Consider the following 24,258-nt stretch of genomic DNA (forward strand, 5'->3'; position numbering starts at 1 on the left):
ACATTAAAAACTAAAAATGGAAATCAAAATTATTTATTCTAAACAGAAAAATAATTTTGGATGGAAATAGAAATTGGAAGGTTATTGACTATCTAAAGAAGCAGGGGTGCCCAATACATTGTTTGTGATCAACTAATATTAAAAATTGCCTCAGTAGATCATGTGATATTCAAATTTACATTTTAGAAAATGGGCGTATCTATTCTCTTTATGGTATTTGCTGCTCCATTGAAATGTGGAATGACCAGTCTAACATCTCTTCTATACAGATATATATTTTTCCCTTGTCTTATGTGTGTGTATATATAATTTCCCCTCTTCTATATTTATATATATTTTTTCCTCTTATATATATATATATATCACCCCCCCCGACCTCATTCACTCTTTCACCCCAAAATAGCGAACATTTCTGTAAAAGTCTGAGGAAGCTACAGACGGCCAAAAAAACGGCCGAGTAGCTGAAACAATAATGTAACTTAACAGAAAGATACGGTAATAAAAAATAAAACACATATTTACTGCTCTACAAGAGTATTGAGCACTTTCTTCAGTTTTTATTAATTACCATTTCCACTATATATATATATATATATTCCTCTTTTCTTCTATATATCATTCATATGTGACAAAAGATACACATATTGATTTAAATAAAATGGCGCCGTAGAGGTGTACACGGTGACCCTAAAAAAAGTGCCATCAATAGAATCATTAATAAAATCAACAATCCTTTCTGCAATTCCGATCATATTTAATATAAACTTAAGCTTATGTTTGACTTGTCCACCAAGTTTCAGTTACGATTGTCCAACAGTCTTTCTTTTATGCCCGTTCAATGATCTTAGGGAGATACTTTGGTGATTGCCTCATCAGTCAAGGGTATGATTTTGAATAGACTTCAAGCTCATCGATTTTTATATGTGGGATTACCTTGAAGATGATCTTTATCAAAACAAAAATGGCGGCCATTGCAGCCAAAATTAGGGCAGTATTAAGAGAGGAGCATGTCAGAATTATTGACAGTTTTACTTGCTGTATCAGAGTGTACTTGTCATTGAACGGCTTATTACTGAATTCATTAGAACATTAGAAGACCAAATAATACAGTAATTGAAGAGAATATGTAATGATTTAAGTTTGTTCATATTCATTGGCACTGTCACACGTCAATGTGTGGCACAGAATGGTGCAGCACAGAGACTTTTTTTTTGTCTCTCACAGCAACAAAAAGGAGGTAATTAGAATGCAGAGCCCTACGAACAAATTTATCTTTAGTTGACCTTTGACAACTAAATATTTTCGTTTACTGGTCAAATAGAAAAGTTACAATTAGGCCCACGTGATATTTTGAACATGATATCTTCGTTCTGCAATGAGTATGCAAATCAGAAAGATTTTTTGTAGTTTTAAAAAATAAGTGTAATTCTAAATATGCACCGAATTTTATGTTGAGGCTTGAACGTATAAAAATGTGAATTTCTTCAGATGTTTTTTTTTTTTTACGGCTTTCATTAAAAAAAAAAAAAAAAAAAAAAAAAAAAAAAAATTGTTCTATTAAACTTTTATTGCTAGAATTGACTTTGCTTGTTTTATTTAAACAAAAGAAAAGGTTGAAAAGACATTTTTCACTCAGCAATTGTCAGTGAAAAAACAATATCGAAAAAATAAGTGGTTTATTATTTCTAGTCGCCACTTGAGAGAAAAATCACTTGCAAATGCGACTGATTCACTCGCAATGTAAAGCCCTGGGATGGGAGCAAAATTGGCCCAGTTAGCATTTCCGGTCTTGGCAATAAACAATCACCACCACCATCATTCCCAGAGGAGAGGATAATAACTGGGATGCAGGTCTCCTAAGACCAACCAGAACAAATCTTACACAATTTTAACTCAAAACTGTGATATTTTACAAAATTGTATTTTGGTGATTATTCATCTATTATTGCTGTTGCTTTTTTTTTTTTTTTTTTTCCGGGGGGGGGGGGCAAGACTAATTTATCACACCCCTATAAGCAGTTCATTTTAAAAGCAGCTCATAAACTAAAAAGGAATGGGCACCCCTAGGATAAAAACTAAAGCAAAAGAAAAAATAAAATAAAATAAATAAGAGGTAGGTGATAACACTAAACAAAAAGATGGTGACAATAGGTATACAGTGTATGCATGTAAGTATACAGTATTTGAAATATAAGAAACAAAGTACAAAATATCTGGCAAGAACATGATTATGTTAGAGTAAAAAAAAAAAAGATGTTTCATATGTGTTAATAGAGAGAGAGAGAGAAAGAGAGAGATGAGAAGAATTTAAAAGATGAAAGTTGTTATAAAAGAGTACGTAAGTTAGTATAAGGAGCGTTTGTGTTTTTGGTTTTTAAAAACAGTTGGGGGCAACAATAGTCGGCAGGAGGCAGGCAGAGAGAGAGAGAGATAGATGTTGTTAGTAAAAAAAGATCAACAGGGAAACCAGCTCCATGCCTACTCCCATCTGTGACAGCCAAAAAAAATCAAAGACAACAAAAACAACTTTCTTTAAATATAAACTTTTTTTTTTTTTTAATGGACCATGTTTCTGCTTTATTTTTGTTTAAATGAAGGGTTAATGTTTTTTTTTTGTTTTGTTTTGTTTTTACAAAAACTCATGCAAAATAATTTCAACAAAAATAAATTATTAAAAACAGTTTACTTATGATTGCATCATCGTTTGCGGTTTAATGTTCGTTTTACATACTGGCATGTGTTGAACAGCTTTTAGAAATTAACTTACAAATTAATCAATCTCTTGCTAGGTCTTTATTCTATTTTCTCTAAAATCCACCCTTACCACTTCCTTCCATGTTTTCCATTGATTCCTCCATCTCAATTAACCTTGCTTTATCTATTAACCCAAGAATTATCAGTCATTCTTTCAATGTGACCAAACCAACAAAATCTCCGGTTCTGCACACATCTTCTTTTGCTGTCCAAATGTAATTTACCTCCAAGGTTTATATGGCCTAAGCCTTCTTTAATCCTTTACCGCCAAAATGTTTTTTATGCCATAAATAAATTTTTTAATCATGAAATCCACACGTGACGGAAGTTTATATACAACTAATGCACGAACATAAACAAACCCCTCATTCACTTGTTGAACCATGCATAGACCTGTACTTTGAAGACTAGTTCGGCTGGTAAGTCATAAGAGAAAGAAATTTTTTTTTCTTTTTTTTTTTTTGAAAAGTGACTTGAAAGTACAATTTCATGGTAAAGGGTTAAGATTCACCTTACACATCCATCATATCATTCTCACATTATCTCTTCATGCAACACATATCTTCAACCCTCACTAACCAGTTTTCAGTACCATACATCATATTGCACACGCATGCGTGATAGATTCTTCCTTTGATTACTTTTGTTTGTTTGTTATACAGCATTCACCCTAGACGGGTTGAACTGGCTTCCCTCAAAGGAGGAAGTATCAAGGGAATATTAAATTCACAAGCGGCCCCACGTCACCTGTATTTTGGTTGATATTAATACTGTCTGCTGGTTTATTAATGACAAAACTATTGTGAACTTACTTCATTGCAGAACATTCTAGGGATTAATATCTTCTTTTATTGATTACAAATATTTTAAACGCAAATTTTATGATTGAGGGCAAAACTTGAGGCTGTTTTTGCTTCTAACATTTGTTTTTGAAAACATCGCATTTTTCTCGCATGGTCTCACATCAGAACAAACCAAATACAATGTTCATATGAGAAAAAAATGTTTGAACAAAGAACTTAGTTGTACTAGGAAATAAACACAACCTTACCCCCACCCAATTATTTCTTTTCTTTTTTTTTTTTTTTATAAAAAACTAGCAGAGCTCATGTCCCGGCATTGCCTGGGAAAATTATAGAAACAAAGAATTGCACCCCTCCCCAGTAAATTGACTGAAAAAAAAAAAAAAAAGAAAAAAAAAAACTTTATAAAGGATCTTTTCACACAAAATGCTAAGCATTTAATCTATGAAATAAAAAGGGCGTATAAATAAAACCATATTTTCCAGTAAAATGAAAACAATAAAAACAAATCGATAATTAATGAGATGTCCTTTTTGCAAAAGAATATGCAAATTAGTTTAATCTCATAGTTAGTGCAATTGGTAGACTTTAGAAATATAGAACTTTGGGGATGTTTATTTGAGGCTGGGGAGATGGTTGCAATATGATACAACGCAAACAGGAAATGGAAAAGTGTTTTCATAAGATTAGGAGAAGGGATAATGGTGTTTAGTTATTGTAATGAAGATGACAGGTGGACAGCAGAAAATAAGATTTCATCTCATATCCATGTGTAGGGAGACTTGGTGTTGCCTGTGAGTAATTTCTTTAGCTACAGTCTTTTTTCTTATTAAGGTATTTAAAAAGGGGTCATAAGAGAAATTTATTTTAAAACTATCTGTACTTATACGACGTTACCCAGGAATGTTTTTTTTTTTTTTGGGGGGGGGGTCAAAAATAATTCTTTTGTTTTTAAATCTAAATTTGAATCATTAAATCATTATTTAGTTATTAAAATCTATATGGAGCCAAATTCGCATAAAACTACAAATTTTTGTTGTTTATGTAAATTTTATTTTAATTTCTAGGGCGGACAATTCAGGAAAAAAAGAAAAATTATTTCAAGATGTGACTGAAACTGAGACCTTTACATCTTCAGTCTGACACATTTCCAAAGAAAGAGCAACAGCATTGTCATGAAGCATAACCTTTCTCTCTGTGCTTTTAAAGTCTGTACAAATGCATCAAGAAGATGCACGCATGCGCACACAAACACACACACACACACACACACACACACACACTTTATGCATGCATGGGTAAACACTTTTTTCTTTAGATTTCTGATTAACAAAATATTTATGAAAGGAATTAGTTTTATTTTTAAAAACATGCTACAACAAATCCACTAAATAAACAGGCAAGTTAGAATCAAATATTGATTTTGTAGAAAGAAAGCTATTGATGACAAAAAAAAAAAAAAACAGACAAGCTATACTTTATTATAAAGAATAGGACATTTCAGGATGAGTACATAATACTGAAACAATGTTGGTCCCTTTAAATAGTTCAACAGTTAAAACTCGCAATTTTTTTAAAATATATTTCTATGGGGAAGTAATTGGATTTAAAAAGTGTTAATTTTTTTTTTTTTTTTTTTTTTTAAATATAAATAGAGATTTCAGATTTTAGGTAAAATGTCCATTAATTATAAATTGAAGAAAAAAAAAAAAATCAAGATGTTCTCTTATATTTATTCTTGTTTTTACTTTTATGTAATTAGCTTTTATACACAGGATGCTGAGGAAGTGACAACAATGTAGCTGTTACAAGTGTTAGCCAGAGTCAATAAGATGAATTCTTACTGACTCTAGAGTCTAATGTACAATTATATATATATATATATATATATAAATATATACACGGCATAATCGCGTTGATACACAAGTTCTTGTCAGATCACTGAAGTTAAGCAATGTCGAGCCTAGTTAGTACCAGATGGGTGACCATTTAGGAATTCTAAGCGCTGTATGAGCTCTCTGCTTATCTCGGCATTTATTTCCAGTCGTCCTGTACACACCTCACTGGCCACTGGTATTAAGCAATGTCTATTGAAGAGAGGTGTGATTAGAGATTGCGTACTTCCTATCACAAAAATTTCACGCACAGGCACCCCTACGTGGGTATCCATAGTCTGTCAAAGACTGGAGGAGCCCTTTATATATATATATATATATATATATATATATATATATATATATATATATTAGTGATGGGAGGATGTCAATATTTTTCCCAGTTCCAATACAATTACAGATTCCTTACTAAATTCCTGATTCCAATACAATTACTAATTCTGATTCTGTATAAATCTCTTAATATTTAATTTAGTTATTTTTTGTCAATCATCGTAAAAGCATGTTAAATGCACAGATATTTTCCAAGCAAAAAAAATACACTTGTAAGAGATAATCTATAGATTTTAGTTTTGCTATTAATTAAAAATCAATATTCATTATTTTATCATTACTAGCAGCAGTAAAAGATTTTGCTTTTAACAAAATTAAATAGAAAAAGACAATTAAAAGAATTGTTATTGGTATCAAAAAATAGGTACTAACTTTTCCGGTTCCAATACCCTTACAAGTTCTAATTTTTTCGATTCATCGTCCCAACACTAATATAAGTGTTAGAACGATTCTGATACAATTACCGATTCCGTACTAAATTCCCAACCCGATTCTTTATAAATCTCTAAATATTTAACCATAAAGTTGTTATTTTTTTTTTTTCTTGATTACCGAAAAACACATGTAAAATGTGCAGATATTTTCACAAAGGTAAAAACACGTGGAGATAATTTTAGTTTTAATCTTTAGTTTTAACGGTAGCTTAAAATCAATAAATATCATTAAAAATGAGATATAGTTTGCTTGAAGCCTTGTGTGAGGTAGGTATGTAGAAGAGATTTAGAAGGCTATCACAATGCGGGGAATGGAATGTATTCAGTGTTGTGAAAGAAAGACGAAAATGACAATTTGTAAATGAAAATATATATATTTATTCCATTGTGTTATGCATCAATATGTCTTGAAGAGGTTTTGTTTGTTTTTTTTTACAAAGGGGTCACCACTTATCAAGGCTCGGAGGCCATTCGAGGATAAGGGCTATTGAGTGTACAGTAGTCAATGGGATAATTTCTTAGTAATCTTTAGTAGTAGAAATTTGATAAATTGGATTATTTAATGGGACGATTCATCAAGAATTTGTTTACGTTGGACTTGAAGACAACCAAATTGTAGTCAGCTGGAAAACAGACTAACGGAAGGTCTCCTGTGTTTGACAATGTTCCATGATATATTTCAGGGAAGCTCCTTTCTCAAATAGTGGGCGTTACAGATCTATTCAAAGCATGCTAGATGAAAGAATAAAAAATAAACTGCACTTCACCAAACATACTAACATAACTTGAAGTAGCTGGGAACCAAACTGTTTAATGGCACAACAGAAAGATTTGTACATTTATAAAAAGAAAAAATCCAATTTTGTCTACAGAAATTTTATAACCATACCCCCCCCCCAAAAAAAAAATAATAATAATAAATGAGATACCACAAATTGAAATTAAAGGAAATTTCACTGTATTTATCCGCTTCTTCACTCTAACCTTGGTGGGTTTGTGGTGGCCAATCTAAACCGAGACTATCATGAGTAAAAGACATTTTGAAATGCACGATTTGTAAAGAAGAAAAACTGAAATCATTTAAGAATTGTTGATTCTAATTTAAAAAAAAAAAAAAAAAAAAAAAAAAAACAAGTAATTCAATAACAAGTAATTCAATAATATTAGAAAAATAGAAGAACCAGCAGCCGAAATAATTCGATAAAATAATTTAATTAGTACAATTTTAAGCATAACAAGTTCCACATTGTCAGTTGCATAAAATTGACCGAGTTACAAACAAGATATAAAAAGAAAAAAAAAAAATGTTGAAAACAAAAAATAAGATTATTTTCAGAGGCTGAACAGAAAGAAACTATATTTTTGTAACCCTTGCTTAACTAAGCACACTTGTTTTTATGTTTCTGAATTTTTTAGATGAGGATTAGTTATTTGTATTATCAGGAATCTTCAGACTACTGTTCTCATCCTAGGTGTTATTTTCACGTTTTCATCGATGTAACCTCCGACCTTCTTCAGGTGTATCTTGTTGAACTTGTAAATGTTTTTGTTGAACCTGGGAATTTGGACAGAATTTCAAACATTATCTAATATTTATAATTAATGGTTCTCATACCAAGTTAAATTCTATACTAGGTCTACTTAATAATTGTCACCCAGCATAACCTCAGACCTTCTTAAAGAAGGTCGGCGGTTACATCGACTGAAACATTTATGAAAATGACACTCAAGATGAGAACAGTAATCCGAAGACTGCAAATAATATAAGCACACTTGCTTTTGTTTGGTTTATGTTATTTTGCATTCAATATTTCAGGGATAATCTATTACTTTTGAAATAAAAATAAATTAAATATCTACCAAAAATGTTTTCAATTAGTTACATTAAAGTGGTTAGCTGACAATATGACTGCCAATTTTTATTGACTTGATTGGTTTGTTTTTCTAAGCTACTAGCGTGGGTACCCAGTGTTGCCCGGGTGCTTGTCGTTGTAAAAGAAAAAAGTTTTGGGAGGCAGGTAGGCTCGAACCTAAAGCCTTGAGGCGAAGGTGGGGGGAAAAAAGTGTGAAAAAACCCGACATCTTACCACTCGACCACGATGGGACAGGAACTGAAAAGAGTTCTAATTCTACAATTTAAAAGTTTGATAGGTGTGTAAATTTAATGAGGTCAACCATCATGCGACTTAACTTTAGCTACAAGCCAGTTTTCTCAAGATGTTGGGGGGAAAACCAGCTCCCCCATAAAAAAGGGGAGTATCCAAATGAATAGCAATTGTCTGATATAAGGGGTTTCCCCTGTACTGATCTAAGCTGATTGCTTTTCTGAGTCTCCTGGCATGAGTTGTTTGGTACAGTTTCGCTTATATATGGAAAAGCCAAAAAAACACAGATTTTTTTTTTTAAATCGCGAAACTAGCATGTAAAAGTCGCCCAAATTAAAGATACACACAACCTTGTTTCATGAATCGTAGATATTATAATCTAGGCAGTATATAAAAAGTTCTAACAAACCGTGACCTACCCACCCCCCGAATGCCCTCCCCCAAAAGCCTTTGCCGGACATACACAAAATGCACACACACACTAACACACATTTTGCCTTTTATATATATAGATTAAAAGGCATGATCTAAAAACGACATGATCTCTGAAAGAAATAAACATTATACCAGTTGTGATAGTAGCAACTAGCCTAATAAAAGAGAATCTTCAGAAAAAACTCAGAAGCAATCCATGGAAGACCGAGCAGTAACAAAATATAGATAGCAGCCATAAAGGGAACAACGTCTATTCTTAAAAAAGCCCTCAGATATAAATTTAAATCGTAATGGAAGCAAGCATTAGCTCTAGCAGGGAGCCCTTTGATCTCTTAAAACCAACCAAAGTAAAGAAAAAAAAAAGTTGATAACATAGCCATTAGCAAAAAACATTAACTTGCAATGCTTAAAGTTTACTGCACTATTTAGGAAAATAATGGCATAGATCTAGTTTTTGAAATCCTTTTTGTCAATATATTTTCAGCATCATTATGAACTGTACTGCTCAGCATCTGGTCACAGATAATCACTCTGAACTGGAAACAAACAAAAAAACAAAAAAAATCCCCAGTCAAATTCCACATTAAATAGTTTAGATCTTTAACTTATTTTATAGATGCAAAATTATTCAAAAACCAGCCAAGCATAGAAAAATGTTCTGCTTTGATTCCTCTGATAATGAAATTCATCATGAAAGGTCATGTTTCTTGTTTGCTGAACAACGAAAGCAAAAATAGAAAGTTTTAAATTTGAGAAAGAACAGTGCTTCTAAAATCAGACTTCTGTTATTTTTTTCATTTTTTTTTTTTTAAAAAAAGGTAATTTTAACTACAGCATCAGATGTCCGATATGAATGTAACCAGACGCCAGATTAACTGATATTCAAGTTCAAAAAGCAACAATGGTTTATAAAATAAAATGTACGATCTCATCAAAATTTTTTTTTTTTTGTTTGTTTTTTTTTCACATAGGCATAACCACTTATCAAGGCCCAGAGACCACTCGAGGATAAGGATTAATAGTGTACAGTAGTCAATTGGACAATATAGTAATCGTTAGTAATGGAAATTCGGTAAATTTGTTAATTTAAATGGAACGGCGCATCAAGAACTTGTTTACGTTGGACTTGAAGACAATCATATTGTAGTCAGCTGGAAAGGAAAACGGAAGACAGTTCCCCAGGCGTGCAGTTCTAAGAAAGAAGCTTTGTTCATGTAATCTACCTTTAGGTTTAGGCACAGATAAAGAGTGGGGGCAATTATAAATATATAAATATATTATTATTTTAATCCGATAAAACAAAAAAATGATTATGCATCTCAATTTATTTCGAACAATGTGAATTCTCCACATTCATATTTGGTTGATGCAATTTCACAGACTTATTTGACCAAGATGGGCATCAAGACAGTTGCTCATCCTCCCTATAGTCTTTGCTCCTTGTAACTTTTGGATATTCCCTAATTTGCTCCTTGTAACTTTTGGATATTCCCTAATTTGCTCCTTGTAACTTTTGGATATTCCCTAAGTTCAAAGAAAACCTTAGAGGTCGTCATTATGAGACAATTGAGGAGATGAGATAGGTTGTGACGAGGGTCATTGACATGCTCACACAAAAGGACTTCCATGCGGCCTTCCAGAAGTTTTTGGGACAGTACAACTAGTGCATTGCAGCTGGAGGAGATTACTTAAAAGCTTCATGTGAGTACTATCAATAAAAGTGCTTATACGAAAAAAAAAAAAGTCTGGAAACTTATTGAAGGCACCTCATAAATACTAAACTTTTTTTCCTGGACGATGGATTTAAGCGAATCCATTAACTGCAAATATTTTAATAATTTCTGAACGGATATATCATTCATTGGACAAGGTGGGGGAGGCTAGAGTAATAACTCTGGATATATCCAAAGCATTTTACAAGGTATGGCATAAAGGTTTTCTCATGAAAATTAGATCATATGGTATTACTGGACAAATATCTAATATACTCAGCTATAAACAAGAGAAAAATCCAGGTTGACCTCAATGGCCGTACATCCAAACATGGCATTAATGAGGTTGTAACCCAGATGTCGATCCTCGGATTTTTATTCTTCCCAATATTCATAAACAACTTTCTTGATAACACCATGCTCGGTACCAGACATGGGAAAAACAAATGTGTGTATACATCCAAGGCAAGGTCTGAAAGCTTAAAAAATTATCTCAAGTCTGTAGTGGAATGGGAGGATGTAAATAGATGGTTACATTTTTTTTTTTAATTACATTTTCACCTCAAACAAGGCATATTGCCACTTTGATGTAGGGGGCTACTATCAGGGACCTAAGCTATGTAGGGAGTTGGGCAGCAAGATGTCAGTTCACGTTACACTTGAACTTCTGCATGTCAGTACAGTTGGGGAAGCAGAGACCCGGAAGGGAATTCCAAAGTCTAGCAGTTCTGGGGAAGAAACTACTGGAGCAGAAAGCTCTCTTACATCTAGGGATCTCTACTGTGTAGGGGTGGGATTTAGGGGATCTCTACTGTGTAGGGGTGGGATTTAGGGGATCTCTACTGTGTAGGGGTGGAATTTAGGGGATCTCTACTGTGTAGAGGTAGCATTTACTGCTACTAAGACAAAACTCCTTTCCTTTAACAATTACAAAGAACTTTCCAGCCACCGTTTGACATGGATAACAACACTAGATGAGAGTCCATCATTCAAACTCCTCAGATTAACATTCGCAGGCAACATGAATTGAAACAAATATATAGAAGTCAAGGTGATCTCCCTACCACGCTATAAAAATAAACCTGCCAGCATCCTATATCTCTGCAAAGCTATCATTCGCCCATGCATGGAATATTTTTGCCCCATATCGGTGCATCAACCCTAACCCCTCCCTCCATTGAACAGGGTCCTAAGAAAGAATCTCCAATCTCAGATCCCACACTGTCAAGCAAGTTCCAACCCCTGTCTCATCAATGCATCGTTACATTCATCTGCTTGTTTTACAAGTACTATAATGTGTTCTGACGAAGTGTTGCCCCCTCGCCCCGACGTAAATACCTCTGACTAATCTGACAAACAGCAAAATCTCACGCTTTCACTGCAGAGATCCCCAATGCTGAAGAGCCTTCTACTCTGAAAGTTTCTTCCTTCAAATTGTTGGACTTTGAAATTTTCTTTCTCTATTCTGCTTCCAACTGTACTAATATGCAGAAATTTAAGTGCAATTTGTACAAACATCTCGCTGCTCAACTCCCTACTTAAAGTGTTCCTAATTCACAGTAGCTCCTTATGTTTTAGTGGCAAGCTGCCTTGTTTCGGATGAATATGAGTAATAATTTTTTTTTTTTTTTTTTTAAATAGAAGTACATCTGTGTCTTTCTGCGTGTCTGTACAGGGATGCAATTGAAAAAGTCCCATACAAAGATCAAAACAGAAATCCAGTGGTAGGATAATTATTTTGTACTTTGAGCAGAGGCGGTCACACTGATATTGTAAAGTTTGCCTTCTTGATGTTAATTTTATTTACAACTTGAAAACTACAAAAACTTGAAAATAAAAAATTGGTAAATTAATTTATTTATTGCGGACTATTATCCTCATCTTTATTAATTGTTGTTTCGCGACGCTTCGACCAACTATTCCTCTGGCCTTCATCAGGTGGTAGGAATAGTTGTCCGAAACGTCGTGAAACAACAACTAATAAAGATGAGGATAATAGTCCGCATTAAATAAATTAATTAATAATACTCATCTCAATAATGAATTCCAATTAAAAAAAATATATATAAAAAATTGGTAATATAAGATTGAAGGTTGGAAGCAGGAGCACACAGGGTGCTTTCACTCATTGTGGCAGGATTTCTAATTATATAAAAACTAGAGTAAGTTTTTTGGGGGGGGGGGTTTGGGGGGGGGTTTGGGGGGGGGTCCTATTTTTTTTTTTTTTTTTTTCATCTTAACAGCTTTGTTTAAAAAGACATACTTAAAACTGTTCAATCAAAAAACGAAAAACCGAAAACAATATTATATTTTCAAAACTGATTGATTAGAAGAACGCATATTATTTTTTTTTTTCAGTTGAAAAAATTGAAGGGTTGAAAAGTTATGAAGATGTATGGGAGAAGAACAGAAAATATGATCGGACATTTATTTCGGATTCGAGTCTCAAGGGGTTCTTACCAAATGGCCCCATGTTATAATTTAAAGGGAGTAGAAAGTGAATTTTGAGTTTACTTTCAGCAGTCGCTTAACTCTCACTTCCTTTAGTCTTCCTGGAGCGATGTTTCTGACAAAGAGGAAAGAATTGCTATTTTTGGGTTAGATTCTATTCCATTTAGAGGAGCTCCATCTATAATATAAATCTCATCTGTCTAAATGTATGTATGTATGTTTGTATGCCTAAAACTTTCAACAGAGCCAAGAGATTTTCACGAGATTGGTTATCGGACGACAAATATCGAAAAATTGGCTGAAAACATTAATTCTTTCACCCTCAACTGGGCACTTTTCTACAAGGTGAGGTCACTTTTTTCACCGATATTTTCAAAAGTCATCCCCTCTTTTTGACTGACTAACCCTGATTTAAACCTTCGCCACTTCTGGTTTGGCGTTCTTTTCCTCCTTCACAGTATGGGTTCGAGCCTGCCTGCCTACCTACTACCACTTTTTTTTCTTTTGCTCAACACTCACCCCCAAACACCCGGGCAGCGCTAGGTATCCAGGCTAGTCTTACATAAAAATCAATTTCAATATTGTCCCAAACATTAATAATTGGCCAAATTTAATTTCCACATAGTGAGGTATCTCCACTTTATTATTGTTTGTGAATGGCTGAATATCCAATTCTCTGGGAGATGAATGGGTCAGCATGGTTCATACGAATGGCCAGACAGAAGTCCTGACTTAATGCCCTGCGACTTTTTTCTCTGAGGTTGGCTGAAAGGACAAGTCTACTCAACCAAACCAAGAAATTTAAAAGAACTTGAAGGGTGAATACATGAAGTTATGACTACCATTCAGCAAGAGTTTCTTCTGAAATAGTTGATGCGGTTTCTGGTCGATTTGAAAAGCGGGTGACGTTAGCCATTTTTTCTTGTTCTAAAGAGTCTGTGAGCATTTAAAGAAAGAGTGGCTCTTTTTTCCATGTGGCCATCTAATTTACATTTGTGTATCTGCACACACCACAAAGATATGTGTAAATTAGATGGCAAAATAAGAAATGATTTAATATTCATATAAGAATAACAAAGAAATTCCACAGTTGTATCTTTCACGTTTCTATATGTTGCATATCACATCAATATATGTTTTAGACATGTATGAGCTGGCCGCCCGGAGTTGCCCGATCGTAAAATACTCTTGAGTATAAACAACAATAGTAAAGAGTAGAGGAGTTCTATCTTGCATAAAAATCAAATCTTCAACATTGTCCCAAGCACTAATATTTGGCCAAATTTCACGTCTCAACATCGTGAGGTACTTCTACAGTTTACTTTTATTGTTTATGAATAGCTGAATGCGCAATTCCCTGGAAGATGGATGGGTTGTTGGGGTTCGCACAAATGACACGCCAGAAGTCTTGACTTAATGCCTTGCGACTTTTTTCTCTAGGATTGGCTGAAAGAGCAAGTCTACTTTACCAAACCAAAAAAATTTAAAAGTTGACTGACGAATACATGAAGTTATGACTACCATTCCGCAAGAGTTTCTTGTGAAATCAGTTAATGCGATTCCTGATCGACCTGAAAAGCTGGTAACGAATGAAGGCAGCCATATTGGATTTGAAATAAAAGTCCATGCATTATACTTTCTTCTCATATTTCAAAAATTGTATAAATTATATTTTAAAAATTGTATAAATTTTATTTTAAAAATTGTATAAATTATATTTAAAAAATTGTATAAATTATATTTAAAAAATTGTATAAATTATATTTCAAAAATTGTATAAATTATATTTCAAAAATTGTATAAATTATATTTCAAAAATTGTATAAATTATATTTCAAAAATTGTATAAATTATATTTAAAAAATTGTATAAATTATATTTAAAAAATTGTATAAATTATATTTTTAAAATTGTATAAATTATATTTTTAAAATTGTATAAATTATATTTTTAAAATTGTATAAATTATATTTAAAAAATTGTATAAATTATATTTAAAAAATTGTATAAATTTTATTTCAAAAATTGTATAAATTTTATTTAAAAAAAAAAAAAAATTGAATGTATTTTAAAACAGGGAGTTAGTTTTTAATCACCCCATGTGTGTGTATGTGTGTATTCACACTGAAGAAGACCGAAGGATCGGTCGAAAAACATGTGCTTTTTGAAAGAAACCTTTCATGTTTTTTTTTCAAAACTTTGTATTCCTACACGTCAACACATAGAAAATAAATACAAAAAGATAAACATTTATGTATTTTTCGTATTGATTTTTTAATCCATATATATATATATATATATATATATATATATACAAACTTGCGAACACACCCAATTCGGGGGGGGAGGTAGTAGAGAGGGGGGGGGACATGAAATAAAGGTGGTCGCGCTGGAGGACAGCCACCACACACACACACGCACAATGATTTGATTTATGCAAATAACTCCTTGGGAAAGGGTTATTAAAAATAGGTCAGATATGCTCATGACGTGCTGGTACACACATTTCATTACACTTAAAACAGAGGCTTGAAATTAATCGGACAAAGAAACTGAAAGCTAGAACAATGTTTTGCCTGCTTCTAGCACCACCACGATTAAACTGACTATGTAACATGCTGCCCTTCACGTGAGTAGAAAACTGAATACAACCACAAAGGAAGCAGTTTGTAATTAAGAAAAATAAATGAAAACAAATTGATCAATAAAAAAATTTTAAAAACTCGATTTGATTGAAATCAAGTTTGTTTGTTTTTAATCATAAGCAACTACACCACCTGTGACCCGTTGGATCAGCATTTTTGTATTATCTATAATGTAAATCTCACCCGTCTGTTTAAATGTATGTATGTATGTATGTATGTATGCATGTATGTATGCTTAAAACTTTCGACAGAGGCGACGGATTTTTATGAGATCGGTATCGTTTTGAAGCTTGATCCTTCGGACGGCAAATATCGAAAAATTGGCTTAAATTCAGCTGAAAAGGGTTGACCCATCATAATGAAACCATTGGTACATCTCGGAAATATGTAATGTATACTTTTTAAATAATTTGTTCTAAACTTCCACATTCGCGATCAAGCACTTTGATCTCTTTTCACTACATCCTTACACCATATATAAGTATTTCATGTATCCCCATAAAATGTTATGAAATATATTTTATGTTATGAATCGATTTCAGTATTTACTTCAACAGTGCTCGATACTCGATAATAAGTAATAAAAATAAGTTATAAAAATATATGATGCTAAGCTACACAGAATTTTCTGTGTTTCATTCCATAGACTAAATGCATTTAAATGTCACTTGATTATATATATATATATATATATATATATATATATATATATATATATATATATATATATATATACACACACACACTGTTAAATCAGATTAGTTTTTATTCACACCTGCGGATTATGTTTTCATTAGCCAATTGTCAGGCTTCATTTAAACAACGGTTTGGCTGACTTATTTCTTTATTCTATTGTTCTGCTTTGTATGAAGTACTAAATCATCAGCATCTCTTCCAGACAACCTATACAAAACTTTTTAGACATTAATTTTAAGACACAAATGAAAAGCAATATACTCTACATAACCCTGATGAAACAGATTGAAGACTTAATTTAGTTTTATATAAAAAGAAGAGGTGCAACCAACAAAAGATCAGCTTCAAGAAATTAAAATTTTTAGTCACAACTAGAAGTTACAAATTTGTTTCTTGAGATTTGAAATTGTAATCTGTCCATTTAACAATTATTATTAACTAGTTTTTAACATTGAAGAAGTATTGTATATTTTGGCGTATAAAACGACTCTTAAAATAAAAAAAATCATCTTTAAAAAAAACAATATTTCATAAGTTACCGGGTGTTACAATCTCCAGCCTAGGCTAAACAAACATGGGTTTGTGATTTAGCAGTCATCTTATAAAACCGATATATGATAAATTTATGAGAATTTGCTTCAATTTTTTATCTAATCTTATATGACGGTCGCCTTATACGCCGAAATATACATTTTTTTTTTTTTTTGCTCTATACATCAAGTGGCTTCATGCCTTGTCTGAAGAGATTTTCATTAAAAAAGAATGTTCAAATCTTTGATAAAAGATAAAAAAATGTTTTTATTCATTTTAGAAGAGGCTTTAAGTTTCACATCACATGAAATGTACTGCTTCTTGATAAAAATGCATTTCACATGAATTATAGACCCCCCCCCCAAAAAAAAAGATCAATATCTTTTTATTGATTTTCATTATATTAATGCAATTTGATATTTCAGATTAGAAAACAATCTAAATATAAAACAATCAATTCACCAGAGTTCTTGTCTATATTTTTTAAGCTTTTGTGTTAAATACTTATCTATTTTAATCAAGCATAGTATTCATTTTATATATACACACAGCATAATCACGTTGGCACACTGGTTCCCATTAGATCACCCAATTTACGCAACGATGCACCTCATCAGTAAATGGGTGACCATTTGGGAATTCCAGCTGTCGTATATGCTCTCCGCTTATCTCGCCATTGTTTCCAGTCCAGTCAGTCTTGAGACTCTCCTTGCCACTGGACCCAAGCAGTGCCGATTTAGGAGAGGTGTGACTGAGAATTGCGCGATCCTTGCCTCACAATTACAGTAGAACCCGGGATACAACATAAACCCGTTCTGGAGTTAGGATCGTAAGGTGAAATCGTCATATGGCAGGGCCTAAGCAAAATTTTATACAGTACATATTAAAAACAAGTGAAGCATGCATAGTCCCCAGTGAGTGCACAGTGAACGAGGCATAAAAAAAAAAAATGACTTAGTTCAGCATCTACCCCCTCCCCTCCATTTAGCCCCAAAAGTCCCCAGGGGACGTCAAATCCTGGTGAAAATGAACAAACGGTGCAGTTTTATGGCCTTAACATATGTAAATTTGAGTTCTGTACCATGCAAAAACAGAAATGATTGTCCATTATTTACCCCCCCCCACCATTTAGCCCCAAAAGTCCCCAAGGCCTTAACATATCCAAATTTGAGTTCAGCACCATACAAAACTGCTAAATAGACATACACAGAAAATTTTGGACAAATATGGTGTCATATTTTTAACATCGTTCATTGCTTTGCATGCTTTTAACAGTTATCTTTCCTTGTTTGTTACAGCCTATATATATCTGTACTTCTTGATGAATAAAGTCTAGTTCACAGGTTATCATTCGCCTTTTGTGTTGTCCTCACTACATATGGTAAAATAGTCCCAAAAATGGAGTGTTTTTATTAGCCCTAGAAGAGCCCCTGGGGCACACCCAAGAGTTATGACAAAGTATAGACAAACAACATTATACAGAAATCAATTACAACTTTTCAGAAAGTTTTATAAAAATCCAAGGCATCATTTTTTTTTTAATAAGCACAAAAGTGTCAATTTTAGCCATTTTAACCAGAAAGGCACTCTTAGGGGGGAACCGGAGTTTTTTCCGGAAAATTCGCTCTGTTATTTTTTTTACTCATATCATGTTACTTTTTTACTCATGTTTAATTTTTGTGCAAAATTTTAAAAAAATTCCAAGGTGTAGTTACTGAGAAAAGTGCGGACAGGCGAACGGACAAGGGTGAATTTACAGGTCCACCTTCCTTTTGTTGGGGGGACCAATTAGTAACAAAATACAGTGCAGTATATAATACACATGTATATAATCAAATAACATTATAAATAACACAGTAAGGTGAGGCAAATACCGTAACCAGGGCCCAGAAAAACATTGTATTCCACGTCGTAACTTGAAAAGACTGTATCCCAGGGCCACCATATCCAGGGTCTAGTGCACATGTGCAGCTACCCTTACACGGGTGTTTCTTGAGACTGAATGGAGACATCGCCTATATATGTGTGTGTGTGTATGATAACTATATCTTATCTATAAAATATCAGTTGCATTTTTAAAGTCAGACCCAAATAGCAATCAGTCTAATATGCATTTGATTCAGATTAGCTTATTTTTGTTATTTTCTGAAAATATATTAACTAAAAAATCTGTTATGGCAACAAGAGTCTCTTCAGTCACCAGAGTCTGTTAGCATAAATATTAAATGATACTGTAATAATTAATTTATTGTTTAAATTAATATTTACAATATTAATCCTAAAATGTCCCATAATTTATTAAATAACTAACATGGGTACGCGGCGTTGCCAAGGTGTTTGAAGGTGTGTGTAGAGCAAAAAAAAAAAAAAAAAAGTGGTAGCAGGCAGGCTCAAACCTGTACCATGAACGAGGAAAAGAATGTGATGTCTTTGCTGTTGCACCCATCGCCAAACCGGAAGTAACATAGGTTTAAATTAAGGCTAGACAATCGAAAAGAGGCAATGACTTTCAAAAATATTGGCGAAAAAAGCGACCCCTCCCTGTAGAAAAGTGGCCAGTTGAGGGTGAAGGAATTAATATTTTGGGCCAATTTTTCGCTATTTATCGTCTGAAGGGCCAAGCTTAAAAATGATAGTGATCTCGCCAAAATCCGTCACCTCTGTTAAAAGTTTTAGGCAGACATACATACATACATACATTTAAACAGATAGGTGAGATTTATATTATAGAAAACCAATAAGAAAATTTATGCTCTTTGTAAAGTAATTTAATTCAGCAACTACAGTAATACACATTTTCTGTGGACATAATTCAATTTTTTTTAAAAAATGGTTTGTTCGCATATTCATAGACTTGCAAAATATTTGATTCTGTTTTATTTTTATACTAGCATTTCAGCCCGGTGTTGCCCGGGTGTTTAGAGGTGTATGTTGAGCAAAAAAAAAAAAAAAGTGGTAGTAGGAAGGCAGGCTCGAACCCGTACTGTGAAGGAGGAAAAGAACGGGAAAAAAACATGACGTCTTTGCTGTTACGATCACTGCCAAACCGGGAGTGATGTAGGTTGTAATTAAGGCTAGACAATCAAAAAGACTTTTGAAAATATCGGCGAAAAAAGCGAGCCCTCCCTGTAGAAAAATAGCCAGTTGAAGGTGAAGAAATTAATGTTTTTAGCCAAGTTTTTGGTATTTTTCATCTGAAGGGTCGAGCTTCAAACGATACTGATCTTGTGAAAATCCATCGCCTCTGTCAAAAGTTTTATGCAAACATCTAAACATACATACATTTATATATTGATAGCTCAAATCTTTTACCAAAACCAATTAAAAAGCTTGCCCTATCTCTGAATACTCTTTATGTAACATTTCAAATGTTTAGACCAGAAATTGTCTGAGTAATTTGGTAGAGACTGCAGAGGGCAATTTTTTTTTTTTTTAACTTTGACCCCTTAACATTTATTATTTTGGGCTCAAATCAAGTTATTAAGTTAGATCCATGTCCAAGGAACCTATATCTAAAATTTCAAGTGTTTATACCCAAAATTGGCAGAGGAATTTGGTAGAGTTCTCAAAGGTCAAATTGTTGAACTTTGCCCCCTTAACAGCTAAATTTCTGGCCAAAAAAGGATTACAAAGATTTCCCCAAATCTCAGTACCCTGTATATCAAATTTCGAGTCTGTAGACTTAAAATTGACAGAGTTATTGTGTAGGGAAATAGACAGACAGACACACACATTCACTTTATAGATATATAGATAGATTTGCTTTATACAAATAATCACTGTTACTACTAATATTAAATCCTATCTTGATACATTGTTCTAGCCTTAACTTCATAGATGCACACTTTTTACAATAAGGATAATATTAACCAGCAGGGTCTGTGTCCCAGCATTAGCCAAGGAAAATATAATTAAAGAAAATCAACAGCACAGTATTAAAAAGAAAAATAAATCCATGAAAAATATATAATTTTTTTACTGCTCAAGAAAAAGCTAATTTAAGGAGTTAGGCTGTATTATATTTGAAAACATTACGGAAGAAAGATATTCCCTTTCTACTATGATGAGTGATAATACAATAGTGCTTAGAGACTTCTTTGTGACGATTCTCATGTAGAAATGAAAACAGAGGTTTAGTAACACTTATTTATCACAAAAGCACCATAATAAACTTGATGGAAAGGAAAAAGAATTATTTTAGTAGGTAAAGGTGGAGGGATCAGTTTTATATATAATTTCAATGTAAAATGATCCCCCAATTGTTTTTCTTGAATAAATATGCTAACGCTTTAAGAGAAAATGCGAACCATTAATGATCCATTTTATCTCCCCCCCCCAACGAATTAGTTTAGTGTAGAAAAAAAAAGCACCGTTTAAGTGAGTATACAAATGTCAAATAACAATCGCGCGAGTTTAATGGACAATTAAACGAATTCAGACAATTACAAACAGTAGAAAGAGAAAATGCAAAATGAAAAAATAAAAAAAGATTTTAGTGTGACATGATATATGTGAAAGTGTTGCAATATTTTTTATGTATAACGGGGGGTATGATCTCTGAAAGTTGGCAGATTCATAAACGCTGCCAATAGGAACTGACGAATCAAATTAATTCACGTTCTGCTATCAACCAATCAGAAACCAGAATCGCTCCATAAAAATTTAATCTTTTAGCATTCCAGCACATAAGTTTTTCGTGTCAACACGAGAAGGGTCTTTTGCTCTTTGCTTGTAAAATTATAAAGTACAGGACTTGTACAGAACAGCTACCCACCGAAAATTTTTCATATCCAGGACTTGTACAGAACAGCTACCCATCGGAAACTCTTCTGAAATTAAACATAGCTTCCAATTTAAGAATTTGAAGTCAGTAGACAAGACTACACAACAAATACGGTTTTTGACTTAAGCATTACGAAGTAAAGTTAATCATAGATATGTTGAAATGTGTGTGTTGAAAAGATTATTTAATAATGATATGAATTAATAAAATGAAATTAATTATTCACAGAAGAACAGGATTCTGAGAAAACTTATGTAGAGCTGTTTTATTTTTTTAAATTGATCATCTATTCGTTTTTAAGTATTCCTATTTTCTGGAATAAGTTTACAAAATGTAAGACAATCAAACTATGTAATCAGTACGGCTATGACAACAGCATATTCTTTTCATTATTTTGACTCTTGGGAATATATCCAATGCAGACACAATCAATCGAGAATCACATCACTCTACATAAAAACATAAGATAGCAATGGATACATACCTGAGAATCAAAACAAGGAAAAGAATATGCTGTTGTCATAGCCCTAGTAATCAGATATTCCTGCATTTTTTAGAAAGGGAACAATTATTGGTCCCTCAACAAAAGGAGGGTGGACCTATAAATCCACCCTTGTCCGTTCGTCTGTCGCACTTTTCTAAATAACTATGCTTTGGAATTTTTTGAAATTTTGCACAAAAATTAAATATGAGTAAAAAAGTAACAGAACATATTTTCCAGAAAAAACTCTGGTTTCTTCCCCTAGGGGTAACTTTCAGGTTAAAATGGCTAAAACTGACATTTTTGTGCTTATTAAAAAAAAAAGAAAAAACTGAGGACTTGGATTTTTTAAAAACTTTCTGAAAAATTGTAACTAACTGATTTCTATATAATTTTGTTTGTCTATACTTCGCGATAACTCTTGGGTGTGCCTCGGGGGCTCTTTTAGGGCTAATAAAAACACTCCATTTTTGAGACTATTTTACTATTTTTTGTCCAAAATTTTCTGTGTATGTCTATTTAGCAGTTTTGCATGGTGCTGAACTCAAATTTAAATATGTTAAGGTCTTGAGGACTTTAGAGGATAAATGGGGGGGGGGCAGTGCTGAACTTAGTCATTTTTTTATGCCTAGTTCACTCTGCACTCACACGGGGACCATGCATGCTACACGTGTTTTGTCTTGGATGTCTATGTATTATGTAAAACAGAATAAGGAAGTTGAAATGAAATATTGCGAGTGTTTTTGAAGTGTTTTAAAAAGAATTTCTTCATGTTAAGGAGGAGTTGTATGTATGAGTAGTAAACGCAGAGTGAGTGAAAGTGTTTGGTACATTCTTTGTGGAAATACGTATTTGAGAGAAGCAGTTTATTTGGAATAAATGTAATCTCTACAATTATATAAATGCAACTGTGTGTGTGTGTGTGTGTGTGTGTGTGTGTGTGTGTGTGTTTGTTCCTTTTAGACTCTGAAACGGCTCAACAGATTTTTTTTGGGAATTCACAGAACTTTAGTGTATAAGCGTGGGAGAAATCTTAGTTAATTTTTGTCTCAGAATACCCCCGATAATTACTGATAATTGAAACGGTTATTTTAATTTATCCATCATCGGTAAAGCGTTTTTTCCATGTCGTCGCTTAGCAGCAATGATAGAACAACGAGCCGTGAAAATTCTACTGCAGGTAAGTTGATAGCACTTTTTTTTTTTTTTTTTTTGCATGATGTAGTCTGTAGGTTCAAACTCCGCACATAAATTGAATTTTTTTTTTTTTATTAACTGCAAAGAATTTTACTTGAAAATTTATGCGGTTTTTTTTTGGGGGGGGGATGTGAGATTCTTAATGTTTTGGTTTTTTTTTGATTAACTGGAAACAAGTTTATATAAAATAATTTTATAAAAGCAGTAGGCTCTCGAGAATGCAATGCAGAATAACATATTTTGAACTAAGTTACTGCATGGAGGCATGTGAAGCTTCCTCCCGGGTGATTTCACGGATTTCGATGATAATCAAAATATAGGCGTGTGAAATATTTGTCATTCAATCCCAGGCAACATCGGGTCTCCTTGCTAGTAATTTGTAAATGGGGACAAAATATATGCATAGTTTCAAGAAATGATGTAAGCGGTTATTGCTAAAGAAGTTCAGTTATTTTCTTTTTTCATTGAGACGGAAGTGGCATAGGAAAACAGCTTTATTTTATTAATACAGAGATAACATTATTATTAAGAATTTGTTTTGTTTGCATAAAAAGTCACATGACATTATATTATAGCAATAATATTCAAACTAATACTAATAATAATTATCAAGCTTTCTGCTAATTTGTTTATGTGGAGTATGAAAGGCCATTTGTGAATCTAAATGGTTGAATTAAATAGTTGAAGGTTGGAGCCAGGAGTCCGGTTACTATACTTACCCTGGCAAAGCCGGAACGCAAGGTCGCTAGTTTTATATTTCCATATGAGTAGACCATTGTGAATATAAATGGTTGAATTAAATACATGACGTAGTCTGTAGGTTCAAACTCCGCACGTGAATTAACTGCAAAGAATTTTACTTGAAAATTTATGCATTTTTTGGGGGGGGGGCATGACGTGTTCTGCCAGTTCAAACCCCACACACAAAATTTCTTAATGTTTTTTTTCTTTTTCGTTAACTGGAAACAAGTTTATATAAAATAATTTCATAAAAGAAACAGTA

General features: G+C 32.9%; 1 protein-coding gene across 24 annotated transcripts in view; it reads right to left on the bottom strand.

Moving 5' to 3' along the window:
- The window catches only part of LOC145296919 (SH3 domain-containing kinase-binding protein 1-like), a 452,874-nt gene that overhangs the window by 329,621 nt on the left and 98,995 nt on the right, over positions 1 to 24,258 (bottom strand). The gene's annotated exons all lie outside the window — the stretch shown is intronic.

This window comes from Euprymna scolopes, chromosome 17 (genome assembly GCF_053919585.1).
Source record: "Euprymna scolopes isolate OS-2025 chromosome 17, ASM5391958v1, whole genome shotgun sequence".
Taxonomy (NCBI): domain Eukaryota; kingdom Metazoa; phylum Mollusca; class Cephalopoda; order Sepiida; family Sepiolidae; genus Euprymna; species Euprymna scolopes.